Below are 20,462 nucleotides of genomic sequence, written 5' to 3'. Positions count from 1 at the left end.
GGCTTTCAACACCATCCCCCATTCTGGAATTATAGCTAAACTAAGTAACAAAAACCTGTTCCACGAACAATAAAGGTCTTCCTCCCACACAATTCCAAAAGGATAAAGTCCACCAGTAAAGTTATGTAATCAATTTATATTCACACAAAACAAAAAACAAAAAATCTTAGCGCTTTCGTCTCCCTCCGGAGACTTCTTCAGAGATAACCACAAAATGCATCAGTTTTTATACTTTATCTAGTGGGCTGGTCAATAGGTTAATTAATTGTTTAACACATTTCATTCATTTCCTTCTAAAAGTGAAATGCACACTATTTTCATTGTGTGTAGAAAATACAATTTTCTCACAGGAAACATTGGTCTTTAAATTCAGTTATCAAATATCTGTCTACAAATTCAGTATAAATATAAATTATATAACGTTATATTGAATATATCAAAATACGTTGCAATATATTAAATGAATTCAATAAATCATAAGTACATTTAATATACTTATTATATTGAAGAAAAAATTAATGCAAAAAGATCAACATAACTTTCAATGCTTTTTCTAATAAATGAATACAAGTAGATCCACACAACAGTATGTCGTACCAAAACCTTAAGACATAAACAGTGGGAGACCACTGTTAACATACTAAAAAAGAAACACTAATATCCTGTTAAATATATTACATACAATAATAATGATGATATTAGTATAAATAGTATAAAAATGTATAAAAATACAAAATGTAGAAATATAAATGGTAAAAATACAAATATATACATATGGAAAAATGTATGTATACACATAATGTGCACACAAAAGACATACGTACATATACATACCCATACACACATATATCATGTACCCACACATCTACATATCCACACACATAAACACACATGTATAGCCAAATACATAACACCCCCCTCCCCTCCCCCATGCATACACATACCCCCACATGCTTATAACTGTTCTTAATGTTAAATACTTTAATTCAATAATTTAATTTAATATAAATATACAATATGATATTGTTGAAATGTCCACCTATCTATACAAAATATGATTGTTGTTTGATTATTGTTTCAATTCCTAACTATTATTCAACTTTTTTACAGCCCTTTTAGGATCAGCAGCAAAAATTTTTAAAACAGGTGAAATAGATATGTGGTCATTTAATCCTTTCCCTCCACATGCATCCAAACGCAATTGCCACATCATTTCCTTATATTCTAACTTTGTTTCCCAGTCCCCATCTCTTTCAGGGTGTCCAACCTCTTCTAATACCCAGACTTTGAAATTAGCCTCCTTGCAACACATCAGGTGCCTATATAATGCATTATTCACATTTTGCTTGTTAATATCCCTTATATGTTCGTATATTCTGGCTCTAAAATGTCTCTCAGTTTTACCCACATAATATTTTGAACACACCTTACAAAAAGCCAAATAAACCACATAACAACTACTATAATTCTTAGCTTTCAAAGTAATTCCTACGCTAGCTATTGTCAAATTATTTTGTTCTGCAATGAAAGAGCGCTGGGCACACCGTCCACATTTAAAAGTTCCCCGTTTTCTATTTGCACCTATAACTGTATTGGTTTTGTTAGTCTTGTAATGTTCCAGCATATTCTTTATATTCCTATTCCTCCTGTAACTATATTTTATATTCTTCTGAAATATATTAGTTTTACCATACATTCTATTGAACATCCTCCATGTCTCGTCTATACATTTTCTTAGCCACACCATACCTTTGTGGTAAGTTAATGTAAGGAAGGGTAAACCATCATTTATATTACTATTCTTATTAATTACTTGTCTGTTTTCTTGCATTTCATTAGCTATAGAAGTATCGTTTTCCTCTAATAGATCCGATAAGTCCCTCTTTTTAATAGTAAGTAATGGTACATATCTATTTTCATTTCTTCCTTTTAGAACGTACTCTGCTACCTTATCAATAACTCTTGATGGATAGCCTCTCTCCTGAAACATCTGTTCTACATTTTTAATTTCCATGATAAAATCACTATCGCTTGAAATCATTCTTGCCATTCTAATCATTTGCCCTTTTACAATGTTCTTTTTTAAGAACTGGGGGTGATCACTACTGTAATGTAGGTAGGCATTAGAAAAATGCTTTTTCCGATAAATATTAGATTTATAACAACCATTATAATAATCTTTCTCTAACTGAACATCTAAAAAGTGGATGGCATCCTTTCCAGTCTCAAAAGTAAATTCTAAAAAATTAGTAGTATGACTTATATACCTTATAAATTCATCAATTGTATTCTCTGCTCCTTCCTATACAATAAAAATGTCATCCAAGAACCTAAAATATTTTATTATATGGTTTTTGTATATGCAAGGGAAGATAAAATTTAACTCCCAGTACAACATCACAATATTAGCATATATTGGTGCACAGGCTGATCCCATGGCAACACCTTCCTTTTGATGGTAGTACTCCCCCTGGAAGTAAAGATAATTATATTTTAAAATAAGTTTCATATTTTCCAGAATCACGCTATATTCGTCATGTGTAAGACCATCCATTCCTATTATAATCTCATCAAACCATTTTAACCCTTCATCATGTGGAATGACTGAGAACAGATCTTTAACATCAACTGTTAAGAATATATAATCATTATTGTATGGGCAATTCACAATTTTCTTTAAAATATATGCTAATATTGTGATGTTGTATTGGGAGTTAAATTTTATCTTCCTTTATCTTATCTATTAGAGGAAAACGATACTTCTACAGCTAATGAAATGCAAGAAAACAGAGGAATAGGAATATAAAGAATATACTGGAACATTACAAGACTAACAAAACCAATACAGTTATAGGTGCAAATAGAAAACAGGGAACTTTTAAATGTGGACGGTGTGCCCAGTGCTCTTTCATTGCAGAACAAAATAATTTGACAATAGCTAGCGTAGGAATTACTTTGAAAGCTAAGAATTATAGTAGTTGTTATACTCAGGGTGTGGTTTATTTGGCTTTTTGTAAGGTGTGTTCAAAATATTATGTGGGTAAAACTGAGAGACATTTTAGAGCCAGAATATATGAACATATAAGGGATATTAACAAGCAAAATGTGAATAATGTATTATATAGGCACCTGATGTGTTGCAAGGAGGCTAATTTCAAATTCTGGTTATTAGAAGAGGTTGGACACCCTGAAAGAGGTGGGGACTGGGAAACAAAGTTAGAATATAAGGAAATGATGTGGCAATTGCGTTTGGATGCATGTGGAGGGAAAGGATTAAATGACCACATATCTATTTCACCTGTTTTAAAAATTTTTGCTGCTGATCCTAAAAGGGCTGTAAAAAAGTTGAATAAAAAAGTTGAATAATATAGCAATAACCCACGCCTGGGTGTGGGTAATGCTAAATTTACCCACGGTTGGCGTGGTTTGGTCCCGAGGGCGAAGCCCGAGGGACCAAACAAAGCCAACCATGGGTAAATTTAGCATTACCCACACCCAGAAGTGGGTTATTGCTATTATACCATGACATTATTTAAGAAAAGAAACTATTACTTTTCTTAAATAATGGCATAGTATAATGCCTGTTTACTGCCCTTCCGCAGATGTCTTGGCATCGGCAGTTCTGATGTACTGCGCCTGCGCGGTACATCAGAGTTGCAAAAGCAACGGAGAAAGCAAGATCTCCGTTGCTTTTAGTGTCTCGCTATGTTAAATGAGTTTAACATAGCGAGACAGTTTTAAAATAAGCAACGGACATCTCCGTTGCTTATTTTAAACTGTCTCGCTATGTTAAACTCATTTAACATAGCGAGACATAAAAAGCAACGGAGATCTTGCTTTCTCCGTTGCACAAACACTGCCTCGCTATGTTAAATGGGTTGAACATAGCGAGACAGCTTTAAAATAAGCAACGGAGATCTCCGTTGCTTATTTTAAAGCTGTCTCGCTATGTTAAACCCATTTAACATAGCGAGACAGTGTTTAAAAAAAAAGAGTTATACTAATGGAAAAAAGTCCGGGCGACCGGACCTTTTTCCATTAGTATAACTCGATTTACAATGGGCACGCTGGCCAATCAGCGTGCACGTTTTGGGGGGATCATGGTATAATAGTTAGGAATTGAAACAATAATCAAACAACAATCATATTTTGTATAGATAGGTGGACATTTCAACAATATCATATTGTATATTTATATTAAATTAAATTATTGAATTAAAGTATTTAACATTAAGAACAGTTATAAGCATGTGGGGGTATGTGTATGCATGGGGGAGGAGAGGGGGGTGTTATGTATTTGGCTATACATGTGTGTTTATGTGTGTGGATATGTAGATGTGTGGGTACATAATATATGTGTGTATGGGTATGTATATGTACGTATGTCTTTTGTGTGCACATTATGTGTATACATACATTTTTCCATATGTATATATTATTTGTATTTTTACCATTTATATTTCTACATTTTGTATTTTTATACATTTTATACTATTTATACTAATATTATCATTATTATTGTATGTAATATATTTAACAGGATATTAGTGTTTCTTTTTTAGTATGTTAACAGTGGTCTCCCACTGTTTATATCTTAAGGTTTTGGTATGACATACTGTTGTGTGGATCTACTTGTATTCATTTATTAGAAAAAGCATTGAAAGTTATGTTGATCTTTTTGCATTCATTTTTTCTTCAATATAATAAGTATATTAAATGTACTTATGATTTATTGAATTCATTTAATATATTGCAACGTATTTTGATATATTCAATATAACGTTATATAATTTATATTTATACTGAATTTGTAGACAGATATTTGATAACTGAATTTAAAGACCAATGTTTCCTGTGAGAAAATTGTATTTTCTACACACAATGAAAATAGTGTGCATTTCACTTTTAGAAGAAAATGAATGAAATGTGTTAATCAATTAATTAACCTATTGACCAGCCCACTAGATAAAGTATAAAAACTGATGCATTTTGTGGTTTTAATTCATTGCTGAAGAAGTCTCCGTAGGGAGACGAAAGCGCTAAGATTTTTGTTTTTTGTTTGGTGTGAAAATAAATCGATTACATAACTTTACTGGTGGACTTTATCCTTTTGGAATTCTGTGGGAGGAAGACCTTTATTGTTCGTGGAACAGGTTTTTGTTACTTGGTGTGACAACAATTTTTTGGTGCTTTGTGATTATAGCTAAACTCACTAAACTAGGTATAAATCCCTACGTCACAAGATGGGTTGCCAACTGTCTCACTGACAGAACCCACACTGTAAAAGTTGTAGACGCCAAATCTGACCTCAAAGCAGTGACAAGTGGAGTACCACAGGGTTCTTCCCTGGGACCTCTCCTGTTTGGTATCTACTTTCCTGAAGTACAGGCTAACACAGAAGGCCTCTGGCTAATGTAGTTCACAGATGACTGCAAACTAGGAGCCATAGTCAAGTCCCCAAATGATGTGGACATCCTACAGAAGGGCCTCACTGAGACAGATGCCTGGTGTCAGAGCCATGGCCTCAAGCTCAATGCCAAAAAGTGTAGTGTCATCCCCTTTGGTAAAAGCTCTGTACCCATGAACTAGCACATAGGCAGCAATCTACTTAACACCGAATGCGTGATAAGAGACCTTTGGGACCCAGGTGGACAGTAGTCTCTCCTTTGATAGTCACATTGCCACAGTAGTTAGGAAGTCCTTCTATGTGGCACATCTCATCATAAAAGGGTTCTGTTCCAGGAAAAAAGAGGTCATTGTTCCCCTCTACTCATCACTCATTAGACCCATTATAGAGTACAACGCCCCTTTTGGAATGTACCTCACAAGACATCTGCAGCAGCTGGAAAGGCCATAGAAGTATCTCACAAAGAGGATTACTGGCCTCAAACAAATGCCCTACACTAACCGCCTCAAAAAACTCCAGCTGTACTCTGTAGCATATCGCCTACTCCGAGGTGATCTCTGCCTAACATATAAAGCTATGTCAAACCCAGAGCTGTTGGACATGCTACACTTAAAGAAATCCCAATCCCTCCAAGCTACACGCTCTAGGGACCTAAACCTTGTCACCACAATAAACAGGACACGCTGGAGGGATAGATTCCTGTCCCAGAGACTTCCTATACTCTGGAACAAGCTACCCATCTATGTCAGTTCTTCATTAGCACTCCAAGAAAAATCTTGATGAGTGGATGGGAAATAGGAAATACACCCCGGGATCATTTCTGTGTCTCTGGCACAGGAAAATAACTTTCTTGGGTGGCGTAAGCCATGGAACCTTGCTGGCTAGGCTTATGTAAGCCCTTGGGCCGATAGCCTAGTACCTATCTATGAACCTACGAACCTATAACTAGGCATCTGTATTATCCATTTTCATTCTTCCTCAACACATGGGTTCAGATCCAACTTGGCAGCATACTTGGATCCAAGTCGTGAGCTCCTCCCTCTACCCATAATGCCTTTGTCCATTCCCAGTACCTCAGATCATGTTTGTTACCATAAAGACCCTATAACTTGATAGCAACATGGATAGATGAAAGAAAAAGGGCTCAAACCCAGCACATTAAGTTCTAATAACAATCCAACAGGTTGCTCCATAAGATTTAAGGATTGGGATGGATGGGAGGAAAGTTGAAGAAGAATGAAAATGGACAGCACAGATGCCTAATTGTGGTGGGTACATAACTTATAAATCTGATGTTGTCCTTTTCATTCTTCCTCAACATGTGGGACAGAGTCTCCAGCAACATTGACCTTGGGTGGCCCTCATAGAAGGATATTCCAGAGTACCACCATACCAAAGGCGGCTCTACTTTTGGATACAAGATCCAATTTGTAATGAGTAGCTAAAGTATGTGCATTGGACCATGTGTAAAATCCAAAAACCGCACACATTAATGTAAAAACAGCAATTTAATAAAATGTAGATGCAAAGCTTTCAGGTATCAAGTACCCTTCCTCAGTGCTATTAAATTCAAGGAAATTACGCTTTTTAAATAATACATACTTAATTACACAGCCAATCAAAGACATAAGTAATTTAAGGTAACAATATAAAATATAGCAATACAATTATAAAACCTACTAATAGCTACTAAGACCACCATTTTCCGTGAAAGAAATTTTAGGGCATTTTTTGCTGAATGTTCAAATGTTTTTTGAGTCAGACCGTATAGCACAACAATCAGATCCTGGGAGGTTAAAGACCCTTTATTGTTGGTCTAACAAGAAAAATGCCTTTTAGAAATGATTTACACAACTTGGAAGAAGCAAAAGAATAATTCATGTCTCCTGTATGAAAACTGGCTGCTGGTCAAAAAGTCAAGGACAGCAGAAACTGGAACAGAAAAAGGGTCGATGTCATTTTTCAATACCTAAAAGCAGAATCTTTTCCACTTCTTCTTGTAAACCTTTTTGGTAGAGTTTTTTGCGAGGATAAAATTATGGTATGTACTGGGGGAGGAAGCCTGGGCTGAGTGACCACTATTGGAAGTGGAGAGACCATGTGGTTAACTTGAGGGCCTAAATATTGGGAAGGCTCAGTCCTGAGGGGTGTGAGAGGAGATCTGGAAGTGGTTCCAGTATCCATGCAGAATAACAAAGATGAGACCACAGGAAGGGGAACCACACCTGTCAACGCCAGTAAGGGGTAATGAGAATGACTAAGCTCTCCAACTGGGTTGCTTTCATTAGAAATTTGGGAATCAAGGGAATTCGAGGATAGGCACAGAGGAGATCAGATGGCCAAAAGTGGACTACAGCATCTCTCCGTGACTGCCCCTTAGGGGGAAATAAGAGCAAACTACCTGCTGCACTTATTGTTGTGGGGAAAGCAAAGGGGTCGCAGCAAGGTTGGCCCCAACAACAAAAAATTCTTCTACCACAGACTATTTAAGAGACCACTTGTGTGACATCAAAATGGCCCTGCTTAACTGTTAACATGCTGGTTTTCTCCAGTATGTGAATTACAACTAGAAAGTGCTTTGACGAACTTGCCCATTCCCACACACTCAAAGGCTCTCTGCAGACAGGGTACGATTGGGTTCCCCTTTGTCTGTTGATGTACCGGGTCTACTTCATATGATCGAAATTTCATTTGACTGATATTCATTTGACCGAGACCATATAACACTGAAAACTCACTTGATTGAAACTCATAACACTGACACCATACAATGCTAAATTTCAACATAGTAGTGGCAGTGTGTATAAGGTAAGTAAAAGCTGTATGCCCTTTTCCCCACTGTAGTGCGATCCTGGAGTTAGTATATATAGTTGGGGGGGTGGGGGCTCACCCCCCCCCACATAATTTGGGTATATATTCTGTTCTGAGAAGAGCAATTTATTGGACTTGTAAGTACCCATGCCTATGGTTCAAAATATTTAAAATAGGCACACACCCCCAATGTGGGGAGCTGTGCACCCCACATACCCCCTAACTATATATACTAACTCCAGGATTGCACTACAGTGGGGAAAAGGGCATATAGCGTTTACTTACTTTATACACACTGCCACTACTATGTTGAAATTTAACACTGTACAGTGTTGAGTTTCAGTCAAGTAAGTTTTCTTTGTTATGAACTTTAGGTTATATGGTCTCAGTCAAATGAATTTCAGTCAAATTAAATTTGGATCATATGAAGTAGACCCGATGTACCACACAACAGACATATTGTCAGTTTGAATTGCAATAGTCCCTAAAGGAAGAACATCTTGAAATGCCTTTAATGCTAACAGGACAGCTCTTATTTCCAGTACATTGATATGCATATTGGTCTCTTGGGGGGACCATGTGCCATGGACTAGTCTTCCCAAGAAATGCCTCTACAGTTGGGATGTGTCCATAGTCACTGTGGCCATTGGGGATAGTACAACAAAAGTAGGGCCTAGATGAATGTCGTCCAACTGGATCCACCAGTGGATGTGACATTTGCAAACTGGAGTAAGTTTGACTGGAAAAGATAGGGATTGTTGAAGAACAGACCATTGAACAGCTAGAGTCCACTGAAGAACACATATGTAGTATTGTGCTAAGGGAGGTAATATTATAGCTGCTGTCATACATCCTAGTGCTTGAAGAACTAATCTCACTGGAGTAGATGGATGGGAAATAATCTGGTGGACCTGAGATCTGATAGTGGTTCTGCACTGAGTTGGTAATGATATTAACTGAATTGGTGTGTTCATATATGCACCAATGAACTCCAGGCTCTGAACTGGTGTCAAGTTTGATTTCGCACAATTTACTGTTACCCCAGCGACTAGCAAATCTGGAGCAAATACTCCATGAACTGTTGGAGGAGATGCCTGGAGGAGGCAGTGAGGAGCCAGTTGTCCAGAAACAGAAACACTTGGAATCCTTTGAGTCTCAGTGAGCAGCCACCACTGCCATGCATTTTGTAAACACCCTTGGGGCTGTGTTGAGTCCAAAGGGCAGGGCTCTGAATTGGTAACAAGTGGCTCCCAGCCAAAAGTGCAAATTTTTTTAGATTGCCTGTCTGTTTAATGTGATAGTATGCATCCTGAAGAGCTATGGAGCGCATCCAATAATCCTTGCAAAGAAAGAAAGAACAGACTGAACCATGACCATTTGGAGCTTTGACTTCTTTATGTAGTGATTCAGTTTGCTGAGATCCAGAATTTATCTGAGGTCCCTTGTCTTTCTGGGCACTAAAAAGAAACACGAGTAAGTTCCGAATCCTGTTTGTTCTGGTGGGACCTCTTGGGTGACTCTTTTGTCTTGCAGCTTTTGAATTTCTTCTGCTGCTGCTTTCTTTTGACTGGGTGGAACATCAGGAAGCTTTTTCTTTTTGCAAACAGAAAGTTGGAAAATGGAATGGAATAACCTCTCAATATTATTCTTAGCACCCAGGAATCTTCTGTTATATTTGCCCAGGCATCTGGGTACAAGAATAATCATCTCCAATCACCTCCAGAAGTGGATAGTCAGGGAGCACCTTCAGGAGAACTGGAAGGGTCTGTCTGAAAATAAATCACTGAAACCCTGATTTTGTAGGATTCCTCTGACTCCAGGGTGATGTCTACCATTGGAACTTCCTCCTCTACCTCTGGAGGAGTTGTCTCTGTGATAATCTTGGAAAGGTCCTTAAGATTTCTAGAACCACATTTTCTTACTGTCTCTGATTCCTAGAAAAGGTTCACTGAGGGGTAGAAAACTTGATTCCCACTGCAGACAGAGTCTTTTCTTCTTGTTCACTGCAGGTAAGCATCTCTTTAACCGATGGTCCAAATAAGGATGTGCCATCAAATGGGGCACTGATGAAGGACATCTTAAAAGGCTCCACAAAGTTGCATAGACATATCCAGGCATGTCTGCTTATGGCAATGCCTGAACCAGCAGATCAAGAGATTCTTTCAGCTGTGTGAGAGATCAACCTCATAGAAGCATTGGAAACTGACAGTTGAGAGGATCATCTTTTGAAATCCTCTGCAGACATGGACTCTGAGAAGAATATGAAAGCTTGTTGGCCAAATCTCTCTATAACCAAGTGGAATGTGCCAGGTAATTAAGAGACCTCAAGGCAAAGGTCGCCAATGCAAGCACTTGCTTTCCAAATCTGTCCAGTGCCCTAGACTCACTGTTTGGTGGCTGGACAGAAGAGCTCTGTTCTGTCAGCTCTTTCCTAGTGGCTACTGCCACCACCATAGCATCTACTGGGATCTATCAATGGGAGGAGATAAGAAGTTGTCAGGTCTTTCTGGAAGGGGTTCGGCAGTATACGGCCCCTTCCATGCTCAGGAGGAAACTAAATCAATGAGCTCATCCACTGGGGGTGGTAACCCAAGACATAGATGGGCCAGAACCAAAAGCTTCCAAAAATACTGATTCCTCTAGGGAAGGGTTTTCAGAAGGCCAACAACCTTCTGTCTGAGGATCTCTAAAATGTCTCCAAAGGAGATATCATTTGGTGGTGATCTGGAGTCCCTTCTCCTTCATCAAAAGCAGTATCTTCTGTGAGAGATTCCAGCAAGGAATCTGTGTGCTTCCTCTTGCACACTCTCTTCCAAATGATCTCCTCTAGGGATGCTCAGGGAAGGTATCTGAAGAAAGGGATGTTCCTCTACAGGAACTGCTTGGAAGCTTGTTGGAAGTGGCTGTCCTTGAGGAATAGGCCTGATTGACTCAGAGCTCAAACCTGAAGAGGGAGTATGGATTGGATCCAGGGAATGAGAAGTCAGTTCTCTAGAAATAGAAAAAGCCCTTTCCATGACCTCAAAGGCAGAAGGACCTGAAGAAGCCATGAACAACCTCACCAGAGCCGATACTTCCAGTGTAGTCAGATCATGACTCCTATTGGATCTGCATCTCGAGGATGGAAGCAGACCTGAACTGTCCACAGCTGAGGCTCAGATAATCAAGAATGGATCCGATAACATCTGAGTCAATCCCAGTCCCCTGGATCTGATGTTGGCAGTTCGGCTTGGAGACCCATTTTGATCTGAAGGTATAGGAGCGGAACTAGTCAGGGATGTCATAGGTTCATAGGTTGATACTAGGCTATCTGCCCTAGAGCATTTATAAGCCTAGCCAGAGTGTGTTTGGCTTTCGCCACCCTTTTAGACTAGTTGACTGTGCCTCTGCATAGTAGGTCACAGAATATAGCCCTTTTAAGGTTAGTTTACTGTGCCTCCGTCTAGTAGGAACACAGAAGAGATCCCAGGGGTAAACCTACGATCTCCCATCCACTTGTCAAGATTTCTCTTGAAGAGGGTCATTGAGGGGCTCTGCCTAACATGTTTTGGGATTTTGTTCCAGAGTGAGGGGAGCCTCTGGGGATATGAATCTGTCCCTGCAGCATGTCCTATTTATTTCTGTGCTGAGGTTTAAGTCCTTGGAGCGTGTAGCTCTAAGGGATTTGGATTTCCTGAGGTGGAGCATGTCCATTAATTCTGGGTTGGACATGTCTTTATACGTCAGGCACAGATCGCCTCTGAGTAGGTGGTAAGCAACTGAGTAGAGCTGGAGTTTCTTTAGACTAACTGCGTAGGGCATCTGTTTGAGTCCCTTGATCATCTTGGTGAGGTATTTTTGTGGTCTTTCCATTTGCTTTAGGTGTCGGGTAAAGTACATCGAAGTCAATGAAGAGACCTTTTTCAGATCAGATTCCAGACCTCTCATGGATGTTGGATGCTGGGGCTCCAAAACAATGGGATGGATTGGAGAAGGAGACAAAACAGCATGAGACGAGGTTGGAAGGCTCACAGATCCAATAGTGGATGCAGCCAGTATGACCCACATCTGCATCTGAGCTCTGAGAAATTTTCACATCATCCTATTTATATCCACTTCTGGATGATGTGGTGAACTGTGGCCCGGAATGTTTTTAGGAGTCTGTAAAAAAGGAGAAAGCAGAGTAGGACAAACTGGATCCAGGATGAACTCTGGTAAGCGAACTTTCTGAGAGGTGCCAGGTTTCAGATCCAAGGGTCTGGTATCTGAGGTAGGCGCCGTAGGACTAGCAGACATAATGACTGGGTCCGACAGTTTAGGATCAGAAATTTTCAGATCTGAAGATCAGGTCCTTTGGATCAGATGACATAGGATCCAAGGATTTTTGGAACTTAGTCAGTGGATCCAACGAAGTCCTAGGGGACTTCAGAGGGGAATGTTTTTGTGCTCTGATGGAGGTGATTTTGAAGATTTGGCAGGGGTATGAGCCCTATAAAAAAATGTTGCATCAGGCGGAAGTAGGCCTTTCAAAATTAGCTTGCTGCATTCAGCCAGAGCCCTTGAATTAAAGGTAGAACAGATGCTACAGATGGTATCTAAATGGGTTGCTCAGAGACAATAAACGTACTCCTTGTGGGCATCTAAGTTTGGAATTTTATGCCCACAAGAAGTGCATTTCTTAAACCCTGTTGGTTTATTGGCCATGACAGGTGTACAGTTGACAGTGCAGAAAAACAACTGCACTAAAAATATAGAGGAAAATAAACTTTTTTTTTTTTTTAACAGAAAGCAGAAAAGGAAGGAAAAGAGAATTACTAGCAACGGTAATTAAGGAAAACACACTGTGTTAACCAGTAAAAGGGAGAAATACCAACTATGGTAATGTTAAGTATACTACAAAAATAGTAGAAAAGCCTAACGTTGTAGTGTATACTAAGGAGGAGGATAAGAAAAGGAACTGAGAAAAATATTTAAGTAAATATATAGAAGAATTGCAAAAAGTTTATAATTTCTTGCTCAACAGAAGGAACCTGCTTCTGAGCAAGAAGGCAGCAAACGAGATCTGAGGTATTGAGGATGGACAAAGGCATTATGGGTACAGGGAGGAGCTCAAGAGTTAGATACAAAGTCTAGAGTATGCAGCCAAGTCAGATCCGAACCCATGTGTTGAGGAAGAATGAAAAGATCATCATTAGATAGATTACTTATAAAATACACTTATATTTTTCTATTTCCCATCCACTCCATGGATTCACTATATTGCACAAGCACTGCAGCTACATTTTTTTAAACTCTCCATTATTCAGCTACAAAAAGACAACTATTAGAACACTGACAGCAGTATCAATCCCATAGCCATCCAACTTTTTTGCTGATAAACACATTCAGAAGCTTGCAAGGTGCTTCTGCTACTAGAAATTTCATGTGTCTAGGAAAATGGAATTAAAGTAGTCGAAGTAACCTTCGTAGTAAAACTTCCTTATAACAATTCTATATAATTAAGTAGCCTCTTTCATTGTGTAATGTACTGCATATGGCATCAGCCTGTATACCTCCTTTTTTCTTTGCCATTAAGTGATGTACTTTACCTGTACATTGAACTAGCCTGTATGCCTTCTTTTTGCATTATGGAATGTTCCTACATGGCATTTCTGAAACTCCAGTTTTCATTGTATTTTGATATCTCTTCTTCAAATTATTTCTTATTAACCTGATTTGTCAGTGTATATATTACTATAATTTAATTTTTTATATTTCTTTGTAATTTTTTATGTTAACACTTTGTCTTGGAGCTTATCTCCCCGGGCCTCTACTGAAAATGGGCATATATCCAGTTAGACTAGCCCGGACAACAAATGTAAAATAAAATAAATAATGTACTAGCATTTAAATTGAAAAGCTCTTACTACAGTCAGATATAGTTCAGATTTTTCAAATCAACAAAAAGTTTAAAATTAAAGAAAAAAAAAAATCTTTGCTGTAGTATGTAATTTGTTAAAGGGTCGTTTTTTTAAGAAATACTTCTGGAAACATCAAGGATGCCAATTAAACATATGGATATGCTTATGTGCATGTGTGTATAGACCTATATATTTATATATCTATAGATCTATACTTTTATATATATATATATATATATATATATATATATATATATATATATGCATATATATATACATACACACACACATATATACATACACACACACACACACACACACACACACACACACACACAAACACACACACACACTGGCATAGCATAGTGATAAACCAAGCTGGACAGACGCAAAACAGTTCTGGCACCAGTGCACTGAACTGGGAGCCAAACAATGAGTGCTTAGGAAACAGGACATTTAGGAAGGCTAGCATGAGTTATGAAACACTAAGACCAATATGGCAGAAATTGTTGAGAAGTCATGAGAAATCTGGACAGATTATCTGCAGATATGCTCAGGGTGAAGAGAGACTGTCCAAGGTGGAGACAACTGGCTCTGAGTTTGGAGTTCTTTGGGACATTCACATTTACCAGAGAAGGCTCTGGCGGTGAAGGAAGTAAAGGATACTTGCATTGTGTTTTACAGACTTTATCAACTGACTGTTGCTTCATGGCTGACTTGGCAAGAGAATTTTAAATAATTTTGTACTGGAATAATATGGAGTGCAACCCAGAACCCATACTGGCAGGCTGGAAAAAGAAAGAAAGACCGAGTTACAGAAAAAGACTGTTTACTTATAAGTTCATTCATGGCAGTGTTAGCCAGAGAGTCAGCTGACCCATACGATAAATCTGTAACCCCATGCGTCTGTTTGCAGCAGCAGCTACAGATAAGACTGAACTTTCTATGTAACTGGAGGTCTTTTGTGTGGCTGATTTTGCTAGCAAAATTAAGACAATTTTAAGTACTAGGTGTTCTCCTTGACCCAAAATACCTCAATCTACACATGCAGAGACTCAAATATATGTTCACAGGTAAGTACTAAACTAGCTGCCCTTATAGGCCATTGTAAGCCTAGACAATTTTCTTTTTTGCGCTCAAACTTACCTATCCCATTTGGTTATAGACTGTCATTATCCATCCCATGGTTGTTAATTATATATTACCCTTACTGAGAATACCTGGGATCATACCATAGATGCTGGAGGGGACCCATGCATGGGATAAAGCATTTAGGTGCTGCCTATACAGGGGGCAGTCTAGGGAATTCTGTTTCCCATCCACAGATCTAAACTGCACTTGAATATGGACAGAGATGAACTCTGTTTTATGTGAATAGGAAGTTTCTTTCACAGCAGCTGTATCCTCTGCAAGATGAATACCTGTCCCCACAAACCATTCTGTTGGTGATACAGAAAAGGCTCAGATCCCTAGACAGAGTATTTCAGATCCTATTTGACTTGCTAATGTGCAGTAAATCCATCAGTAATGGGTCAGAGGATGCCTCGTGTACCAGACACAGGTCACCTCTTAGCAGCCTGTAGGATACAGAGTATAGTGACAGGGCTTTGAGTCAATTCATGTAGGACATATTGCTTAAGGCTTGTCCTTTTAGTAAGGTATCTCTGTGGGTGTAATAGTTGTTGCATGTATCCAGACATTATATCAAATGATTGGCTTAATGTGAGCTGAGTAAAAGGGGGACAGTGACATCCCTAAATCTAGACACAATCACTGTTTATAAGCTGTGCAATATAAATGGACTTTCATACAACAGATGCATCTTAGTCAAAAGCTAGGTCACTGTCCATATATGTTCACAAATCCTAAACAACTGGGTTAACATTTAGGGATGTATTGTCAATGGGGTAGTTCCCTGGGAAAGATGACTTCCCAAAAGATAGAAAAATGCATTTTTGGCATTTAGTTTCAGGCCATGATTTTGGCACCAGTTTTTTATTTGAGACAAACCTGCCTATGGAGTGGCTAATTCATTTGGGGATTTAATAACTGATTCTATCTTGTAGTCATCTGCAAACTTGTCAGCCAGAGACCTTTGGTTGTTGTTGTTGTGTCTTTCGGCTTTTCCCAGTTAGGGGTTGCCACAGCGGAACTCCGGTCTGCTAATGATTGGCAGTAGATTTTTACGTGCCAAGTTGCTGGCCCTGATGCACAACCTTCAACGAAGGTACGCCCATTAACGCATGTCTCCACACAGAAGACACTCTAGCTGAGAATCGAAAAGGACAACATCTTACTGTGAAGCGACAACGCTACCGCAGCACCACCACCGCAGTCCAGCCAGAGACCTTTGGTACTGGCTTTTATTTCAGAAAGATAGATGCCAAACAGGAGAGTTCCCAGCAGAGAATCATGGGGGACTCTGCTGGTGACTGGTCTATTTTAGGAGGTAACTTACCTTATTTGATTATCTGTGTCATTATCAGTGAACCACAGCTGGCAATCCAACAGGTAACACAGGGGTTTATCACAGTTTATTTAGCTTTTTTACTATGTTAGAGTGGGGAATTGTGTCAAAAGCTTTGGCCAAGTAGAGGTATGTGGTGTGTACCATTCTGCCTTCATCCATTGCTTTGGTGACCTTTTAAAAAAATAATCCATCTGGCTGAGTAAGCATGGCCTGCCATTGGTACATCCAAACTGAGACAGGTCCAGTGTTTGGAGGTTCCCTATGTCCCAACTGATTAATTCCATTATAAGACTTCAATATCTTCTGACTCTTCTAGGAAGCCATACAGAGGTGATCCCATATGCACCCCCCCCCCAAAGATGTGAGTGAGTAAGCTGCCAGATCTTATTGGGTGAAATCAAACATATCACAGACAAGAACTGAGAATCAACGGACTAGAACCTAGTATGTAATCATATACCAGCAAAGGGCTACATGCACTGGATAGGCCTGTGTAACACCTGACACAAGCATTACATCATACTCCCCAAGAGTGCACTCCTACCTCTGCCACTTAAACACCAACCAGAAGTCAAAATCTGCTCAAATTCTAGCTACTGAGATGCAAATCTCTTGCACAACATGACATGGCAGATCCATCTTAACTGTGATATGCTTGCCTAAATGGATACGGGAGCACTGTCCCAGGAGAGAGTCCTTGGTTCTAATTAACAAATCCATGACCACTGAATCAAGAACTGTTACCAAAGATGAAGCCAACTGACCTCTGGATCCATCTGAACAACCAGAGGCTGGCTGACTGAAGAATGAGGGGATGCATTCAAGGTCTGAGATCTACAGGTGTTGCACAGGGCAAGCACAGTACCTCTGCAAGGATAGAGGTGGGGAAGAGGTGACAGGGTATCATCTCAACTACCTCTAACAGTGTTAAACAAATGCTTGCTTTTGTGACAATTTTCTAATCCCTCTGGTCCCTACATGAACATCCACATTTGTTATGCAAAGTAAACCAAAAACTTCTTCCTTCTGCACCTTGAAATAGCAGTTATCAATGTCTTGTCCATTCCCCTTATTACCAGTATGAGCTATGGATGGCAATTTGGTATCCACACAGATGCTTATTAAACTGGTACGGCATGTGAAAGCAGGACATTAACCAGCATAGCAAGGATCATGATCCAGGCTGTTGGAGTAGGAAAAAAAAAAAGACAGATGGGTTCAGTGGAGACATGTGCTTATGTAGCCATCCATAGCAATATATCATAGTGTGCATCACTGGGGATGAATGGACCTCTGTGAACACAGGACGTCCTGACATTATGTTGAATGGTGACTGTTACAGAAGACAACCCCAGAAAGGTGAATCAAGTAGGGTTATCTGTTCTCAATGTGTACCAGGATTTAGCAAAATACTAAAACCATACCTAGCCTACTAGCATTATAGAGAATCTGATGAAGTTAAAAGAAAATGGGTACACAAGTCACTATGAAGGAGCACACAATAAGTGGAACAAGTGGGGGAATTTTCAATCCATACTGGAGCCATTATCTATCATCTTTATAGCTGGCTTTAAATCTAGAGATTACATATGGGTAAGACAAATACTTTAAGATAGGAAATGTAGTCATATTATTAGATATGCAGTGTACTTCATGATTCCCTTACATAAATGAACATAGGGTTCACTAGAAATAGCTTAATTTTCTGTTTTAAAACAGATGCTATAGCACTATTTGTTAACAAAATTCCTGACAGCAACATATAGTAGGCAAACATATAGAAAAAAGGGAGACAAAATGAGACCCTAAATCTACTTCTCTACTGTTTGAAAGTACACATTTACCCATAAAATTAGATGGTCAAATTATTCACTGTTGCAACGGCCTACAGGCTGCATCTACAGCACCTGGCCAGCTTCTCAAAGCCCTAACCCCGTACCACATGGTCACTCTGGCTGGCCATAGAATAATCCATTTTGGAGGGAAGTATAAAAGCTGCCAGACTGACTATAAATTTTCAGGACTTTCTTGCTCCAAAAGAGAAAAAGAGGAACTCATCCTGAAACAAGCTTGACTATAGTAATCAATAAAAAACTGATCACAACAAACAACAAACATCTTAACCATAAAAAATTGTAATCTCACAGCAACTATGTATAAGAGAGAGGGTGGGTGGGAGTGAAGAGTTTGAAGCTATACTGTAATGAGTAAGTGCAAATTACACAACTGTAGTATGTTCATTATTCTCACTGCTGCAGTAGTCTATGGGTAGATTATCAAAGCTTACCCAAACTGGGAGGAGGAAGGATAAGGGTCCTGGAACCCCTGGAGGATGGTGCTTTCAAAGTGTACTCTGGATCTACAGAAGGAATCCCATTTATAGTACTTTGTAAATGTATGGATGGAGGACCAAGTTGCTGTCTCTAGAATGCTTCTAGAGTCCACCCCTTTCCAATATACCATCAAAGAAGCTAAGGATCGACTAGACTGGGCTGTGATCCTGCCTGGAATGTGTTTGCCATATCGGAAGTAACAAAACACAATAGCAGAGGACAACCATCTAGACATAATCTGCTTATACATGGTATGACCTTCCTTAATCCCAGCATATGAAATAAATAACTGGTCAGCTTTCCTCAAGAACTTGGTTCTGTCCATGTAACACCACAGTTGCCCATGCACATTTATGATATGAAGAATCTGTTCTCTCCTACTTTTTGGCTCTGGATTAAAAAAAAAAGTTATGCACACATCATATCTGTGTTGCCTGTTTCCATCCTTCATCAACTTATGGGTCTGCAGATCACAGTCATTTTCAAGCTTTTAGATCCAGTGCTTAGTCTCCTCTCCTTATCCATAACCCCCCTTGTCAACTGGAATACCTCACAGTTTGCCCACATGAAAAAAAAGCAAGTATGTAGTGTTTAAGACAGAGGTAAGAAAAAAAGAATAGCTGAAAAACTACATGTTAATAAGGAACCTCTAAGAGCCAAGAATAAGTCAGCAAGAGAAGTTCAGGAACTAGAATGTCACATGCCATAAGACACATGGAAGAGTGGATGAAAAACGTGGGTGGGTTGTTGAAAAAAGACAGAAATAGACAACACAGAAAAAGAAGTTATGTACCTACCATAACATTCTATGTGAGTTGTCCATCTCGCCTTCATTCTGTACTGATAGGTTCAGAACAGATCCTTAGTTCCAACTCGGCCATTTACTAAAGCTCAAGGTCTTCAACTAGCTTGTGGCTCACTCCCTATCCCATGATGCTGTAGGGCATTCCCCAGATCTTGTTTGCTGATACAGAAATACTAATATGTAATATAATGTACATGTATAAAGAATATATATAAATATATAGAGAGAGAAAAAGAGAAAGAGAGAAAAAGGTTTTGTGTAAGCTAAGAAGAGGATCAAAGATAATTAGGTGCCAAATTGTAACCTCTCGTTTCTCCAGGAGCCAAAGGGAGGGGGTAGGAGGATGGGACATAAGAATGTAGGCGAGATGGGCAACTCACATGGAATGTTATGTTAGGTACATAACTTCTTTATGTGAAGTTGTCCTATCTCACCTTCATTCTGTACTGATGGCACAGCGACCAGTCTTCTTGGGTGGCTCATGAGAGTATATTCTTCAGAACAGTGGACCCAAAGGAGGCCCTTTCCCTGGAGGCCAAATCTACTTTGTAATGAGTGAAAAAGGTATGAGGTCTCGCTCACGTGGCTGCTGCACAAATGGTATCTATTGGTAATTTAGCACGAAATGCAGAGGAAGTAGAGACAGCTCTAGTAGAACGCGCTTTTATTTTGTCTGGTAGCTGTTTATTTACTGACTTATAATTGAACAAAATGCATTCTGACCGCCACCTTGACAGAGTATTTTTTGCTACAGGCA

At 39.1% G+C, this 20,462-nt stretch overlaps 1 protein-coding gene across 1 annotated transcript in view; it reads right to left on the bottom strand.

Moving 5' to 3' along the window:
• The window catches only part of HYDIN (HYDIN axonemal central pair apparatus protein), a 6,673,197-nt gene that overhangs the window by 3,705,917 nt on the left and 2,946,818 nt on the right, over window positions 1–20,462 (bottom strand). The window lies entirely within an intron of this gene.

The sequence above is a fragment of the Protopterus annectens genome, chromosome 8.part0, assembly GCF_019279795.1.
Source record: "Protopterus annectens isolate FY-2018-M chromosome 8.part0, PAN1.0, whole genome shotgun sequence".
Classification (NCBI taxonomy): domain Eukaryota; kingdom Metazoa; phylum Chordata; order Ceratodontiformes; family Protopteridae; genus Protopterus; species Protopterus annectens.
The sequence above is the reverse complement of the archived record's forward strand: the minus strand, read 5'-3'. Positions and strand labels throughout refer to the sequence as shown.